Genomic DNA, 18,201 nt, shown 5'->3' with positions numbered 1-18,201 from the left:
TACAACCTCTTACTCTAAATACTTAGAGCACAACTTTTCACAAATGTCACTGAGCTCTACTGCTTTATTTATAAACCAGGAGGGCCTGTGTTGGAAAATTATAATTGCTTTGTTTATTGTATATTTTTAGCTATTTGGTGTTAGCTTTTTAAAAGCAGATTATTTTTCTATGAAAATTTTTCAAAAATATGTTTGCTGTGGTTCAAATATGTATTTAAAATAGATGATATGGATATTGTTTTAATATGAAATAAGTCTTGTGAATGAATGCATGTGCCCATCATTTCATACTCTATTTTACATTTGTTTGGAGACTCTGACTCTTTAGCCCTACTGTGGAAGGCTCATATTACTAAGAATGCTTCAGGTATTTGTTCAATGTTCCTCTTTCTCCAACACCTTTTCTAGAAAATCTCATTTCTTTGGAGCCTTCCAAAGTCAGTAATGACTATCTTTAGAGTTAATCTTCCATGGAAATTGGAGGCAAAACTGAATTTCATACAAGAATCTTAGATTAGGATTGGAGCACTGGAGAAATTTGTTCAATTGTTTTCTTTGTTCATAACTTCATCTAATAAAAATCATCTATATGGAATGTGAGGACATAGGTTGTCTCAAATAACAGATCTGGAAAGGTGCATATTTATCTATTTGGAAAATGCACAGAAAATGTTAAATAAAACATCAACAGAACTGCAGTTTCACTCTAAGTTTTCTCATGCACATGCAAACATAAATACCACCATTTCCGACACATCACTGGGAATACAAATACTAAATTAAATTGAGAAATTGAAACAGCTATTTCCCCAAAAGGTAATAGGAAAGCACCTCCACATTGTTGTACTGAAAATGCATGGATTTATGTACATAATCATCAAAAATCAAGCTTAGCTTAAAAGATCCATATTTGTTTTGATTTGTTTTCTGTTTTTTGATAGTGTTTTAATTACTATAAGCTGCCCAGAGTTGCTAAGATGAGATGGTGACTATACAGATCAAATCACATAAATAAACCAGCAACGCTGGCTGGATTGTACTTTAAAAGCAAGAATAATACAGGTAATAAAGAAGCCATAGACCTCCGGAAGAAAAGAATCAAAATAAAACAACTAAAAGTCCAACTATCCTGACTCTTTCCTAACTTCTGCTTCCTTCTGGACTGTTCTGACCCAGGCTTCATAAACTGTAATTATATTCACAACTTGTTTTAAAAACAAAACCTACTTTATTGCAATGCTGGAAATTGTTTTCATTTCCAGCCGGAATTAATCTTAAACAGTCCCCCAAGATAAGCACACACTTTTCAGTTCGGTTGAGTGCTGCCAAAAACAGAAGTATCCAATTAACTATAAAAGAAACCAGTACAAGAAGTACAAGAAAAAACCAACTAAAGTACACAGAGCTTCAATGATGATTTGGAACCGATCAAACTACTTTGCTTCCTGCAAAGGTTTCATCATCTAGGCCTGACTTTTATCCCTTATGGGAGGGGCAATCACCTTCTAGCCTTACTCCCAAGTCGCCCCCTTTGTTTCAGCTGCTCTCGCCTTCTAGCAGCTCTGTGTACACGCACACTGGGAATAGGCTCCTCTGGGTCCTCTGCTTTGCTGCTGCCAGACTCCGAAGGCTCTGAAGGCAGCAACCCACTCCCAGATGGTCCTGGCCCCATCTCTGCACTGGATGCAGGACCCTCATCCTACTCTTCTCCAGATTCCCTGGCTGGTTCTCTTTCATCCTCATTGTCCGATTCCTCTGCCATCTTCACTGGCTGCTGGCGAACGACGATATGGACTCCATCCTAATAGCATAGCTCTTTTCTGGAATATATTAACTCCCGATATTTTGCTGCTGAAGGAAAAATGGGCCATAGGGCCATAGGGCCATATCTCTTTCTCTAGATACACTCCATACACACTCCAGATATTAGTCAATGTTAAAAATAAAAGATTCCTCTGGAGGTTTGAACAAAATAGTCACTACAAAATTTTACATCTTATGTGACTGTATTGGGCCACGTGGCAGTATGGCCCTGGCAGCTATATCTCCAGACTGCTTTGCCAGTACCCAGATGCATTAGTAATTATTGTTGGTAATTTCAATGCTCATATTGAAGAGTCAGATGCTTTTTTACAACTCATTTTAATTGGTTTCTCCCTTCAAACGAAATAATATTTCCTTTATAGGCTCAACAGTATAAAAATAAAATTAAAACTATAATATGGCAGGCTTCAGAGTAGACCAGCTTAGATGTGGAACTAACTTTCTGAAGCTCCAAAGGAGCAAGTGTATTTGATTATTTTATGGTTCCACATACAGTACTTCATCTAATAAACCCAGATAGTGACTATTTCCCATTAATCTGCCATCTGTCCTAAAGTAATTCTTAAATTCCTAACTGTCCTCTGAGGCCACAACAAAAAGACTCGTTCAAAAGAAATGGTCTTCTAGAATTGCAAGAAACTTGTCCACTCTGTTAAATTCATAACCCTTACTTCAACTCCACTTCCATCTGTTTAGCAGATTCTTCTGAAAAGATATTGTCATATTACCAATCTATTATCCACACTCTCAGGCCCTGTTATTTAGGGTTTGTTTAACAAGTTGGTATACAGTTTAAAAAGGCCCTTCATTTGCAGAGTATACTTTTCAACCTAACAACTCCTTAGGTTCCCTTCAGTCACTCAGAGAGCACAAGACGTTTTATAAATTACTTATAAAAACTAAGAAGGACAAACACTGAAAGAGGACTGGGGGGAAAAGCTAAGTTTAGAACTCGTCCTAGTTATGATGCCTATAAGTAGTATTTTATATTTCATCTGCCAAATACCTGCAGATTTTGAACAAGTTACTTTCCGAACTTTTTAAATCCAGAAATATTAAACGAATAATCAAGTGGTGGTTCCTCACTTAGTGATGACTTCCCCTGAATGCCTTCCTGAGGCTGAGTATTTCACTGTATAACTGAAATCTGGAGAAGCTTCTGGAACTCCCTCCAGAGGTGCTGAAAACAAAAAAAAGATTCCTCGGCCCCAATGCTCTTTTAGCTCATATTAATAGCACAGCACATTTTCCTTCTGAATGGAATGAGGCCATAGTTATCCCTCTTTAGAGGAACAGAGGAAATAGCCTTAACTCTGCCAACTATGGGCCAATTACCTTGCTTAATATAATAAGCAAAGTATATGCAAAGTATTTTTATTTCAAGTGTTGGATTGTGTCCAAAGTAAAAATAATTAGAGTTGAGGAACAAGAAGGATTTAGAGGGGACCGTTCGACCTTAGTCCATTATTCTGGTCTCACACCATTTAGCTTAAAAATATTCTTCATTATCAAATGGCACCCCTTTTGCAGCCTTTATGGATTTCAGACCAGCTTTTGATCTGATTCCAAGGGAGAGGCTATGACAAAAACGTCAGGAATCTTGTATGGATAAAAGATTGTTCCTTCTTATCTAGACTCTCTATTCTGACATCTCACTGAGAGTCAAATGTTTCCCCTAGGTGGAGTTGTTTCCATGAAAAGAAGGATAAGGAAAAAGCATATCTAAGTCCCCTTACTTTTTAAATTATACATCAATTCATTAATTCAGCGTTATCGCTTTCTAGTCATCGCTCTCCAATATTATTAGATTGTACAATTTCAGCCTTGCTATATGGAAACAGTGTAGCAGTATTATCTGTCTCCCAGGTGAGAATGAAAAGGCCATTGGGGACATTAGCTTCCTTTTGCCTAAAAGAACAACTTATAGTAAATTATTAAAAAGTTAGTTCCAGTGATTGCATGATACAACACTAGGTTACTTAATGGAAAATTAATGGGCCTCCAATAGAACAGGTAGTGTTAGATATTACAAATGAAGCATAGGCTTCATTCAGGTTCAGCAAACCGGCAGGAAAATGGAGAGCTGTGATTGGCCCAGTCCTCTGACAGATCCCTATAAAAGAGGGAGCTGTCAAACAGGCCTTTGCTGGGTTGTTTTGTTCTTGTTACAATAAAGAGCTGTTGTTACTTGAAGATCTGGCTCCTGTCTCTTCAATCTCCCATTAGTCTACACTGGTAACGAAGGTGGGATCTGAAGAATAAGCCAAAAAGAACTGATTAGGCCAGATCACTGAAGGAGCGATCAGGGATGCTGAGGCTCATCCAGCTTTTCCAAATACTCAGAGAAGCCGACAATGACAACCTACGCCCCACCAGCTCCTTTCAACCCAGCCACAGAGCATTGGGATTCCTACATGATGTGTTTCAAGTGTTTCATGGAAGCTAATAACCTCCTAGAACTCTCCAACAATAGGAAGAGGGCCCTCTTCCTCTGCTACTGTGGATCTGAAGTCTTTGAGTCGCGCAAGGCTCTAGCAGCACCAGTAGCCATGCAGGAGGTGTCATGGGAAGACACTCTGGACATGCTTCGCTCTGGTTCCATCTACAATAGTCAGGCACCATGAGTACTATCAAAGGAACCAGGAAAAGGTTCAACCAGTACATAGCCACCCTAAGAAAAGCTGCAGTGCACTGCAAATTCAAAGAGCTAGATGAAGTACTGCAAGATCGACTCATCTGTGGCATCGCAGACCTGAGCCTGCAAAGATGCCTCCTGGCTAAGCCTGATCTGATGCTGCAGACAGCAATAGCTGAGGCCCAAGCAACCGAACTGTCCAATAAGGCAACCGCAATGCTGAAGAATGACAGCCCGCCAACCATGTGAAAATCAATCAGCATGCACCATGAGAGCACTGAGCAAGGGGAGACGACAGACGAGGAAGATGACATATACCAAACACAGGTCGAAAGGAAGAGGCAAACCCCAGAAATAGAAGATCAATGATCGCTCTGTGCAGGTTGTGGGGGAAACCATCCCTGAGCAACATGCCATTTTAAAGATCCCATTTGCCAGTGCTGCTATAGAAGGGGACATTTGGCCAGGGTCTGCCAAAACAGCCAACCTGTAGTGCACTGGACAACCAGCTTCCCAGGCAGATGCCCGGAGAATGCTGTTCAGAAAGCCCAGACAGAAAGAAGACCAAGCTGCAGAGCCCAGAAGAAACTACCAGACTACTATTGCCCAAGCCAGTTTCCCCTGAGCAAAAATAATCCGGGTGATGGTACAGATAGAGAGGAAGCTATGCCCCATGGAGGTAGACACTGGATCTGCCATGACAATCGTACCATGGAGAACAATTCAAAAAGCAGTATCTGGGATCACAAAGACTCAGCTGAAGAGGCAACATGTACAACGTAAGAACTACCAGGGAAACCACATCCCTGCCATAGGAAGCGGCACCTTCCAAGTGACATTCAAAAATTTTGCAGGACCACTGACCCTGATAGTGGTGGAAGGCATCTTGCCAAACTTTCTCAGCTTGGATTGGTTCGAGTCCCTGGGCCTTGGGGTGACTGGCATCCACATCATTCAGAATGACAGCAGGGATGACCTTGCCAGATAATTCACAGACATTTTCAATGAAGATCTGGGCAAGTATAAGAGGACCCCATCTCATTTAGCCTTGACTCCAAAATTGTCCCAATTAGGTTGAAGGCCCTCAGGATTCCATTTGCACTCTGACCCAAGATAGACAAACAATTGGATAAATTAATCATCCAGGGCATATTAGAACTTGCAGATCATGTGTGCTGGGAGAACCCTATCATAACACCAGTAAAACCTGACAGGTCTTTGCGCATCTGCACAGATTACAAATATATGATAAACCAGGCCTTATAGCTGAGCGTCTATCCCATGCCAATAGTTCAGCACCTATTTCATTGGGAAGGGGAAAATATTTGCAAAATTAGATTTGGCCACAAGCATACCAGCAACTGCCTATGGACAATGCCACGGCAGAGTCTCAAACAATTGTCACACACTGAGAGGGTATTCAAATGCCGCTGCCTACAATTTGGAGTCAGCATAGCCCCTGGGCTATTCCAGAGTATTATGGAACACCTGTTACATGGCATTCCAGGGATAGTACCCTATTTCAATGATGTTCTAATATCAGCTAATAATAAACAAGAATTATTCAATAGTCTAAGAACAGTCCTACTCTACAGGTAATACTTATAAATATCTTGGGGTGGCAGTTTCAGAGTTCCTTATCTTGGAGCACACATATCTCTTATTGGAGAAGTATAGCCCAATGTAGGCCCAAAGCTGTCTTCAGAGTCTTCCATTCAAAGAGGGCACATTTTATTCCTGCAGTCTGGAACATTTTCTTTGCTAAGTTCATCTCTCAGCTACTTTATGGTGTTCTAATTTCAATTTTTATAAAGTTTAATATCCTGGAAGCTGTCCAGTCCCAATTTGTAAGGGCAATACTTGCATTCCAAGACACATTAACAATGCTGCCTTATAGTTAGAGACAGGTTTGGTTTCTGTGAGTGTCAGATTATCATTATTTATTTATTTGTTTGTTTGTTTAATCAAATTAATATTGCTTCCCATCTCCTCCAAAGGGGACACTGGACAGTGCACAACAATAAAACAGCCAGTATAAAACAAAAATCTAAAAGCCACAATAATAAATAATATAAAAACAAAAATACTACACCTGGGCAAAGAGTATAAAAACAGCTCAGCAATGGAGCCGTCAAGACAGATCTGTAGTTCCTTAATTTCTCCTTGAAATTGGTTTTTTTCCCCTGCAATTTTGGCTCCTCTGGTTCTCAGACACTGTTTTAAATCAACCTGGCCAACAAGAGCCAATAGCAAATCCAGTCCTCAGGACTTTCTTTGGAAAGTTTCTGTCCATTAGGGCTTGAAAATGCCAATAGTCATCATAAAAAACAAATCTGGGGTATTGATTTTCAAACCAGTTTAAACCTAAAAGAACCTACAGTTTTTGGATTCTCCCCAAATAGGCATGTGTCATCATCTTATGTCTCTTCAGTTCTAATTCTGACATTTTGTCAGCATTTCACATTGGCCAAGATAGTGTGGGAGGTATAAAAAACATCCCATTTCAGCATTGTGTGTGCCCAGGTGGAGATGGTTCTGTGGAATTTCTAAGCCATATGATCCTTTGTCATTCTATAGGAAATCAAGGATACATTTATCCCATTTTGAAGGACTACCTTGGTAGACAACACAGTGTCTATCTATCACTCCTATCTGATCAAGACCCTGGCATATTTTTCCAGCTTGCCCAATTATGTACAACAATTTGTTGTATCTGTCCCATCTATGATTGAAGTTTAGCATAAATGGTGGTGGTTGTACTATAGTTACTATAACAATGTATATAATCTTACTGTATTTTTTTAAAAAATTTTTAATTATAGATCTATGTATTTTATTGTGGCACTTTCTGTAAGAAAGATTGGATTGGCTAAGCTAAGCCACGACTGAGCCCAACAGGACTTACGTCTGAATAGCTGTGTATAGACTTGTGCTGTTAGTATCTTTGCTGCTTTTAACAACAGCACTCTGGTCTGTTTTTCACTTATCCAAACTATAATGTAACTTCTTTTCCTGAGCCAATTCCACCTTGCAGCAAAGGTATAGAAGCTGGAGGACTAAAACATACTGTTGGAGGAGAGAATTACCACCCACCATCAGCTTTCAACCCCCAGGCGGAAAAAGAACTACCGTTGAAGCCTGCTTTGCAATGGAATAGGATAGGTATTTGCTGGTATTCTCTCTTTTTTCATGTTCAAAAAGTAAATTTATAACTTATGATTACATAATCATAATCATTACTTAGAGATCATGAGAAAAGCTGAAAGTAAATAACAGCTAAATTAGTTGGTCTTCTTAGCTGTCCATCCCACTTCTTATTTTAGCACTCAGCAACTTATACAAATAATATAGCTGTGGAATTAAATGAGCTATTCATTCCAATTGCACAGCAAATAAGTTATAATGTGTTTTTGCACGGGACAATCAATAAAAAGGAATTGATGGATGGCAAGCAAGCTCCTGAGAGTGCAAGTGTAATTACTCATGACCAAGCCTTCAGCTAATTTCTTGATTTACTTTTAAAGTCAGAACTGAAATGAGCAATGGCAGTACTCGTAAATGAAAAACATTCACCATGCCTCTGGAGGTATGAATACCAAATCACTTGTGCTTCCATATGTATGTGAAACAATTATACAAACCTTTTTTTTTTTTCAGAACAAAACTTTGAGGACAAAATTATGCTACCAGGATATATCCCAGTGGTTCCCAAACTTTTTCAGTCCACCGACCCCTTGGTGCTACAAACTCATCCTCGGTGCCCCCCACCAAGGGTAGAATTCAAATTTGTGGGCATGGCTTGCTGATCACGTGACTGGTAGGCATGGCTTGCTGGTCATGTGACTGGGTGGGCGTGGCTTGCTGGTCACATGACTGGGTAGGTGTGGTTTAGTGGTCATGTGACTGGGTGGGCGTGGCCAGGTGACTGGCAAACAAGTGGTCCTCACTTAATGGCCAGTTGTTTAGCAAGTATTCTAATTTATGACTGGCCTCCCCAGAGACACTTGACCTGCTTTTGGAGTTTTGACAGCCATGAACATACATACACACACACTCTCTTCTAACCCTGCTGGAGCAGGTCATTGGACTAGAATTGGCAAAGCATCTCTGATTAGATTCTAGTAGTGAATAAAACCTAATCAGAGATGCTTTGCCGATTCTTGTTGATTTGATTTATTTGTATCTCTTTATTTTATGTTGAATTGCATTGACATGTGTGTCCCTTCTTGTGCACAACCCAGAAGCTTTTGTGATTCTTTGCAGCAAAAATTACCGACCTCTGGCTTTGCTCTACTTTTCAAACATGCCACCACTGTTGCATTCTAGGTGCTGGCCCCACAGGTCCACCCCATTGAGCCCACTGCACTGGAGGGACCTGCCCAAGCAAGTCAAGTCAATGGGGTGAGCCTGAGAGAGGGAAAGAGAGAGAGAGAAAAGAGAGAGAGAGAGAAAGAGAGAAGGAAGAAAAGAAAGAGAAAAAGGAAAGAGGGGGGATGGAAGGAAGGGACAGAAAGAAAAAGAAATAAGGAAGGAGGGAGGGAGGGAGGAGAAAGATAATGAAATATCTATTTTAGTCCAATCACCTGCTCCAACAGGGTTAGAAGGGAGTGTGTGTGTGAGAGAGGGGGGGGGTAGGTAGGTAGGTAGAGATAGATAGATAGATAGATAGATAGATAGATAGATAGATAGATAGATAGATAGATAGATAGATAGATAGATAGATAGATAGATAGGCAGGCAGGCAGGCAGGCAGGCAGGCAGACTTTTTGCATGAATGTATGGATAGGTAGGCAGGTAGATAGATAGATTGGTAGATAAGTAAATAGGTAGGTAGGTAGGTAGGTAGATCTATATTGGTATGTAGGTAGGTAGACAGAAAGATGGGCAGGCAGGCAGGCGGGCGGGTAGGTAGGTAGGTAGGTAGGCAGGAAGATAGACAGACAGACCTTTTGGATGGATGGATGGATAGATAGACAGAATGAATGAATGAATGAATGAATGAATGAATGAATGAATGAATGAATGCGACAGCAGTGGCACTTTGGGAAAGCAGAGCAAAGCCAGAGTGGGAATTGAAGTCCACACAAGTTGCCAAGGTTGAGAAACACGAGTTGAATATATCAACCCAGCCATTCTGGTTAGAGTTTAGCATGCTGTTTGATTCCGGCTTAGTCAATAAACCATGGCTAAGATCTTCCTGCTCCTTAATGCAGCTGCACCTCTGCCCCTTCTCCAGCCCCCTGCCCCAGTTCTTTCTTTGGCATCCAATTTTGCAATGCTCCGTCCAGGAGGAGGAAGGCTGTAGAAGCAGCCCAGACTGGCGGAGGTGGAGGGAATGATCACTTGGAAAGTAAGCAAGCAAGCAAGCAAGCAAGCACAGGGCTCGGTTGGAAGAACCAGGCTGCAGAGGGAGGCTAGGTTCTAGGTCCGGGCCTGCCACATAGAGCCGAACTGAACCGAGCCATGTGCCTTGGAGAGCCGCAGCTGCACCCACCTGCATCCTGCGTGCAAGCCCGGGTGGCTGGAGAGGCGGAGGCCGGGTGGCACTACGCGTTCCCTTGTTCTCCTCTGAGGAAGGGGCCCTGATGCTGGACCACCCACCCCTTCCACTGCGTGCCTTGGGAGAGTTTTGCTTTGGGGCCTTCTGGTGTGCCTCCGCCGCTTCCACCGGAGAGGGCAGCCTGCAAGCTAAGGCGCCCCCTTTCCACCACCTCCCACCTCTCCCCCCCAGGCTTGGCAAGGTTCGCCACGCATGGGTTCCGCATTCGGGGCGCTGGCTACAGAGCGATGAAACAGTCAGTGGGTTGCGTGGCTGGCAATCAGTGAGCCTTCGCAGCCTTGAATGCCCCCCTGCCGCCTCTTAGTGCCCCCTGCCGGCCCCCTTGCCTCTTAGTGCACCCCTAAGGCATCCCACCGCCCTCCAGGGGTGGTACCGCCCACTTTGGGAACCACTGATATATCCCATCTCATTCCCAGATTTCATCTTACTGTAACTTATCTCTGAATTTACCTTCTTCACAATGATCTAGCAGTGTTCTAATATCTAAAGGGCTGCCACAAAAAAGAAGGGGTCAATCTATTGTCCAAAATATCAAAAGACAGAACAAGAAGCAATGGATGGAAACTAATCAAGAAGAGAACCAACTTAGATCTAAGAAGAAATTTCCTGACAGAACAATTAATCAATGGAAAGACTTGCCTTCAGGAGTTATGGGTGCTCCAACATTGAAAGTTTTTAAAAACAGATTGGGCAACTTTTTGTCTGGAATGGTATTGGGTTTCCTGTTTGAGCAGAGGGTTGGACTAGAAGACCTCCAAGATCCCTTCCAGTTCTGTTATTTTGTTATTCTGTTATTTCAAATATGAAGATGCAGTTAATGAAAAAAAGGTCATTTGCCATTTAATATCCCAAATATTTCTCCAGCCATTCAAATAATGGGCATTGAGCAATTAAAAAAGATTGAATGCTTCTGATGTCCTAGAGACTGAGACTAATGTAAAATGAATCATGTGTTATATGTTCAACTGCATCCATAACCAATGTTTCAGCCAGGTAATATCTATCTCAAAATGCTTCACAAATAATTCTTCTACTGTCAATTGTTTAGTTGCTATCAATCTTTTTAGTCAGAAAATTGAATTTTGCTCCTCTTACCCGCATTCCCCAATTATATATTAATGTTCAAATGAATCTGTAAAACAATTGCAATATGATCTAAGAAAATAATAAAAATATAAAGGAGGAAGGGAGAAAAGAGAACAGAAAATCAAAATCCAAGCACAAAGAATTTACCATAACCATAACTCCTCCATTTAAATTAATTGGACATCAATTGACTATAACCAATCTGAGCTATTTTTAAATTTTTCTTTTCAACTAGCTAGTCAACCTCATATCTTATTATAGGAATACTGATACAATCATTACATGAACAATTTGGAAACATCATATGAAGAGAAATTACTCTCTACATCCCTAAAGTAATTAATGATATTAATCATGTAGACAGTTAGGCACTATTTAATAATCTCTAAGGAAATATTTCTGGTTGAGAAGATAAACTTAGACTAGCATTTATTTCTGTGGCTTTTGGAGTTTTGGGGGAAAAAGTGTTCATTTTTTACCTGTTATTATTTTATTTAAAACAAAGTTAAAATACAAAATAACAGAACAATTAAATAAACTACAGAACAATTGTTAAACAACAATTCACTAGATACAATATTAAGAAACAAACATGGATATTTGACTCAGGAAGATTTGTTTATAACTTTTGGGGTGATTTGGGATAGATAAGATGTAGTGATAAATTTTCTACAAGTGGATTACAATAACAGACTGTTAATAATTTTGAAACTCTAATTTTGTTTTGTTTCACTAATGTTGTTTTTCTTGTTAACTATTTGGTCATTAATATAACATATAGAAGGTTAACAAGTTGCAACTAGGTTTAGTAGTTTAAAATTTTTGGAGTGCTTGTTTTGCAAAAGGTGGGAATGGTAATATATTAATTAGTATTCAGCTAGAGGGGACAATATGTGTATAATGACTTTTTTCTTTTTTGATGCATATTTTTAATGCATTGGTTGTTTTGTGCTTTGTGTTTTTCTCCTTTGTCCTTTTGAAAAAGAGTGTTCTTAAAGATGTAACATTTCAACTTACTGAGGGTGCTCGTCCCAAGATGACAATCCCTGATCCCAGACACTTAATCTGTCAATTGTATATCCTGTAAATGCACAGGGAATATATCTGGTGTACAGAAAAGTATAAGAAATATACTGTTAAAATATCAAAAACAATGTCCTTAAATGAAAGGAGCTGGTGATACAAACAAATGTATAACTTTCTCCTGATGTTCAACTTTGAGTTATTTTGGCAGGGGTCTGTTCTCTGAGCTTGCAGTTTAACCCTTGCCAAAATGTACAACCTGAGCTACAAATATTCTCAACAATTTCTAATCAAATTATTTTTAATATATAGATTTTGAAACATTCCCTCCCAAAAATTACACTTATATATAAAAATAGAACTCTTACTTGGGCAGTGTAGTATTATTATATGGACAATTGTTTTTATGTGCAGTATAATAGTTGCTAAGTACTGACATTTGTCATTATTTTAGTATATCCCTTAGAATTCTTAATCTTTTCTGCAAGAAAAAAGAGAGGCAAGCGCATATATTTGCACATGCACATGCACACAAATATTATAAAATAAATATTAAAAATAATGGAAAAAATCAGTGACTGATGTTGCTATTAAAGTTATTCCCAATTCTTTCACTGACCACTGAGATGATGACAAACATATAGCTTTCTAAATTTTAATGTAAAGGTTTAATGTAGAGGTTGTTAATTTCAATTTTTTGCATCTCTTTGAGTATTTCAGAAATATTAATGTCAGCATTACAAATTTGGATAGTCTCATCAGTGTGCATCAGTACTACTTGAAGTCAGAGAGAAACTACAGCGAAATCTAGTATTATTCAATGAAAGCAAAAATGCATGCAATGTCTATATTAGAATATATCAAATTGGGACCAAACAGGCAGATCTACGAAGTATATCAGCACTTTGTACAGCAAAAGATGTACAAATGCTTCATCTCCCTCATTAGTGAGGCAGATAATTATGCCAATTTTAGAGTACCTATGTAAATCAGGATAATTCACTTAGATGATAATGAAGCAGAAGGTTTCACATATCCTTAATGTCATTTGACTGTGGTAGGCTACAGAGGCACCAATTCAATAGTACAATTATACTAGCTATAAAATCTTTACCTTTTAAAGGGACAATTAGATACATAATTATGTATTTATATTTAAATACATAATTATGTAATATATATTTAAAATATAATTGCCATTAGAAAATGAGAGAAATTGTATTTTTATGGAGTTACGGGCCTGTACGCATTATAGCTTTGCATGCTATCATCAGGAAATAGCTCAGCAAAAACAGATCTTGAAGAGATTCTGCATGGTGTCAGGGTAGTGTTAGATATTTACATTTTAATAGTGTGAGCAGAAATTAAAACAAACCCTTCTTATATTCCTAACCATCTGTTAATATTTTATTTTGCCAAGCTGGATGACAATCCCTTATAGACTCAGTCAATAATTTCAGTTGTTACAGAATGTTGAAGAGCTCACAAACTGACTATGTAGTCATAAGGACACTTGTTTTCCAGTTATTGCCAAGGACAAAAGGAGAAGTCACACAATTAGAGTTTTTATTCAATAACGGAACTGAGGCAGTAGCAGGCAGGCAGAAACTTAACTTTGTAGCTGTAAAATAGAGTAAAATCTGCCTGTTCGCTGCAATGAAAGACATATTCTGCTTAGCTCTCTGATGTCATTTTACTGTCTAATCTGATTAGCTTTCATATGTATGTAAATATTTATTTGCAGTCTTTTTATTCTCTGATAATGATTGTTCCCAAAGAACTTGTATTGATTCAGACTCACATTATGGAAAAACAAGAGACAAGGAGTGGAAGAAAAAGAAGCAAGAGAGATCAATTAAGTGGTAAGCAGTAAGATTGAGCTGCCCTTCTTTTTCTGAAGCTCTTAATATTATTTGTTTTGTTTGGCTTGTTTTTGCTCAAAAATGCAAAATGCATGGTCCATTGGCACCTTCTTTGCTCAAGGAAGACAGGACCAAAAAACTTTGGGCTGGAACCTTGTCCAAACCCACTTTGAGAGTGTAACTTTCCACATTGTCAAAGACAAAACCTGATGTAGCTCTTCAGCCAAAAGAAGTCATATGCTTTAGTTGATGGATGGATCCAGAATTGCTGTGGCAATGGAACCAGAATTCCTTCTACCATCCCAGGAAAACTGACAGAAAAAGTGGAGTGTTTTATGTGAGGGCAAGGGGCAAGTGAGTTCCTTGCAGCTGTTGCTTCTTTGACCAATGTCAATACCGAGACTGATTTTCCTTTGTCACACTGGTCTTGCAACAACAACAAAAAAAGTACGCAGAGGATCTAAGGATCCTCTGTTCTCAGCCTATGAATTAAACCAGAGCTAGCCTGTCTTCAGTTCTTGATTCCCAGGGCTTCTATCAAAAGTAATAGGTTGAATGCTGTTGTGGCATCAGCATCTTACTTACATGATTGATTGTTGCTTTATTTTACTCTAATGAAAAAATGTCATTTTTAAAAAAAATATGAAAATGGTCAAAGCCAAGGATCAGGAAAAGAAGTACTTCTGGACAAACAGCCAACAATGCATCTTCATGCTGCTACAGAATAAATCTAGAACGTCTGATTCAGCCTGAGGTTGGAGAAATCAGCTTACTTTTCTCAGAATGCCATTTATCCAGATGTTGGTTGGTGGAAACATGGTGCAGTCCTTTTTGATATCTGTGTTTTAACAGTTTGGGTATCCTTATTTCCAAGGTGCAAAGGCAAACTGGCATTGGTCAGGCATGATTGCTCTTAATCTGGATGAAATTTGGAAACATACCAAACACTTCAACCTAATGAAATAATGATAATATGACTCTTTAAAGAACATATTTTAATTAAGTTGATTTAAGTCCTATTGCGAGGATAAGCACTCAGTAGATTAATGTGCCTGTCAATTGTCCATTGCTTTAATTCTTTTTGAATTGAATAAACTATGATATATTTATGTGGAAGGTCTAAATGCAGTTGATCCATTTCACTATCATGCTTCCACTGAAACTGGAGTGATCAATTCTGCAGGGCTAATGGCAGCATCTATGCCCAAGAAGGAGGTGTCAGCACAATTTAAAAAAAATAAAAGGAAGGAAATGAAAGGCACAAAACAAAACAAAGTCTCATGTCTGATAATGCCTGAGAACAAACAGTAACCCCTCAATACTGAGTCACTTGGATAGGAAGAGGGAGGTGCAACAGAAATTGCCAGCAGAGAGCCAGCACAGCCAGCAGTGTAGGAGGTTTTAAAATGTCAGCTGTTGTGAGAGCTTAGAGAAAAGGCAAGGAGGCAAATCAGGGTGAGTAGGAAAAAGGAAAGCGTATGGTTCTTTCTCTGTTATTTGACCTGTTTCTTTCCACTTCCTCCCCTGAGCAAAATGAGAAAAAAAAAGATGGGGGAAGAAGCAGAGATAAAATGTAGAGATTCATTGCCTGCAGAATGAATTTCCAGGCTGACAATAAGTTTAAAAAATGTGTACATTCACAGGCATAACCAATAGTAAAGAAGAGGAAGGGATGTGTTCACCTATATCAACCTACAAATTCCTACTCAATTTTTACTTGAATGAAATGTAAGAAAAAGTTTTTGTGAAATTCACTTCTTCTATATATGTGTTTAATTTCTTTAAGTAATCTGAGACAATGCCCCTATCTCATTCGGTGACACAAAGTTTAAAATATATTGCTTGAAATAGTACTGCTATTCATGCTGAGTTTTAAAGCTCATCATATTGCACACCTGACAAACATTCTGGGTTTCCCAAGATCACATTACCCTGAAATGAAATGGCAAAACACTATTTTCTATTAATTTGGGGAAGAAAACCTCCTATACGCTTAATACATTCTTCAAAAGTAAAAAAAGAAAACTCCTTAATCATCAAAAGGGGGGAAATTGGTCCATATGTTCTAACCCTTTCCTCTTGGATTACTTGAACCTATACCTCTTAACTCTACAAAATAAATAAGATTAACTTTAAAAATGTTGCCTGCTCTGGCTGAAAAGAGAGACACATTTTCTTGAACTATTTTGGTAATACCATGCCATGCAATTACTGTAACCTCAATACTCTGTGTCCTGTGGAGATAAAAAGACAAAAATAAGGGGGCAATAGTATTAAACCCATTTACTGTAGGAATAAAGGTCTCATGTCTATATCATTGGAAGAGGGTGAGAAGGAAGCATTAAACGTTTTAAATATATTTCATGGAGATTAACATAGATGAAGTTGTGGGCAGGAAATTTATGTTAGCTAACAACCCTTTTAGTTAGACATCAATCTATATTGGCTAGCATTTTAAAAGGTGATTCTTACAATGGATTAAATCCAAAGCCATTAAAGGAAATACATTTTCTTAAAAAACAAATGATGTTATTTTAGGAGCTATGTTGAAAAAGTCTGGGGTGTATGTTAACAAAAAGTATATGGAAGAACTAGATGTTATCCATATATAACATTTTTCTATACCATGCTGCCTTTGTGCCATGCTTGCATCAAGCAGAAAAATGTATAGATCAGAATGAACTGTCCTTACTTGATGATAAACAAATGAAATGACCAGTACTAATGACTAGAGTATCCATAGAGGTCAATGGTATCCATAGAAGCAGTTCAAAGTGCTGCAGATCAGAGTTCCCCAAATATAAGCTCATATAAGTGTTTTTGAAAGATCTGTATGAATTCTGCTTGGCCCCTCTCCTCCCCTGCCCTGAGATTGTCTGTAAAAATGAAACTACTAATAGAAAGGAACAAAAATATGTTAAGTCATTGCCTGCTTATGTGGGAGCAGAGAAAACTTGGAGAAACAATGTGTATATTGGGAGAGGCAAATGAAAATATGGGGAAAATGCAATGTTATGCACCTCAAATACTGTGTTGTGTAGAAGTTATTGTGCTCAAGACAGCTCAATTGTGTTAACATTACTACATGTGAATATGAATGCTTTAATTTGTGCTCTACACTCAAGCAATATTTGTCTTCCTATTCTTGTATATTGTATATTAATATACAATTAATATTTATCACAGCTCTTTTCACTCTACTTGGTATTCATTATCCTCACCTGGGTAACTAGTTTCAGATGGATCTTATTTTCAGATTTAGCACCATTCATCAATCGGTCTTTGGATTACCATTACATATATACTTGCTCTCTCTGGTGTATTTAAAGCAGCAATTACAGCTTTCAAATAAATGGAACAAATTATTATTTCAGCCTAAAGAAGAAAAGTCAGATAGGTTACAGTGATTTTAGTTAATTTATCACTCCTATTGATTTTGATGATGACAGGGATGGTTTTGTTGATTTTCTGCTTCTTTGGGGAATATTCTTTTTATTTCTTGTGTACTTTCTGCTAACTAAACTTTTATACACCCTTTGTGTATTGCAAACTCTGGAGGGATCTGGACTGAGTTGTAAAAGAGTGCTGTTTAGTCCCCTTACTGTTGAAAGCTATTGAATCATCTATGCCAGTGGTCCGCAACCTTTCCAGCTTGGCAGCCCAGCGGAGTGGAGAGAGGGGATGGTTCTGTGTGGGTGGCAGATGCTTGCACAAGCGTGCACAGTTCCATTTGTACAAGCAGCAGGCACATGTACCCACCACTCACACCAATGGAGCACAAGTCCCCACTTGCCAGCCACTTGCGCTGCCTGGTTCTGAATGGGCTGCAGCCTGGGGGTTGAGGACCCCCTGATCTACACAACTATTCCTCAGGAAGACAACTCAAAAATTGCAGTAAGAAATTTATCAAAATATAATTCCCACTTACACATTTACCTATTTTTCTAGGAGCAGCTACAAATCTTTATATATATACTGTATCTTCACATACAAATAATTGCTGGTAAGCTCAAAGAAATAACAGTGATGATTAATACTCTTGGAAGATCAGCAGTGCATGAATCAAAAAGGGCACGACAACACCCTTCTTAACTGCTAGCTCATTACTTAGAGACAGTTGTTACACTGTTGGGCCAAAGCCAAAAGTCAATACTACAGCTCTGTGGACTTCTCTTACATGTCTTTTTTATCTGCATGTATTGAAGCAGCAA

The 18,201-nt window shown here is 38.8% G+C and overlaps 2 protein-coding genes across 2 annotated transcripts in view; both read right to left on the bottom strand.

The window, feature by feature from the left end:
• LOC113424465 (cilia- and flagella-associated protein 47) overlaps window positions 1-18,201 on the bottom strand; it is an 851,958-nt gene that overhangs the window by 324,206 nt on the left and 509,551 nt on the right. The gene's annotated exons all lie outside the window — the stretch shown is intronic.
• PCP4 (Purkinje cell protein 4) overlaps window positions 1-18,201 on the bottom strand; it is a 64,736-nt gene that overhangs the window by 1,499 nt on the left and 45,036 nt on the right. The gene's annotated exons all lie outside the window — the stretch shown is intronic.

Source organism: Notechis scutatus, chromosome 5 (assembly GCF_049901735.1).
Source record: "Notechis scutatus isolate UNSWTSFEM ecotype Mainland chromosome 5, rNotScu1.2, whole genome shotgun sequence".
Lineage (NCBI taxonomy): Eukaryota > Metazoa > Chordata > Lepidosauria > Squamata > Elapidae > Notechis > Notechis scutatus.
The sequence above is the reverse complement of the archived record's forward strand: the minus strand, read 5'-3'. Positions and strand labels throughout refer to the sequence as shown.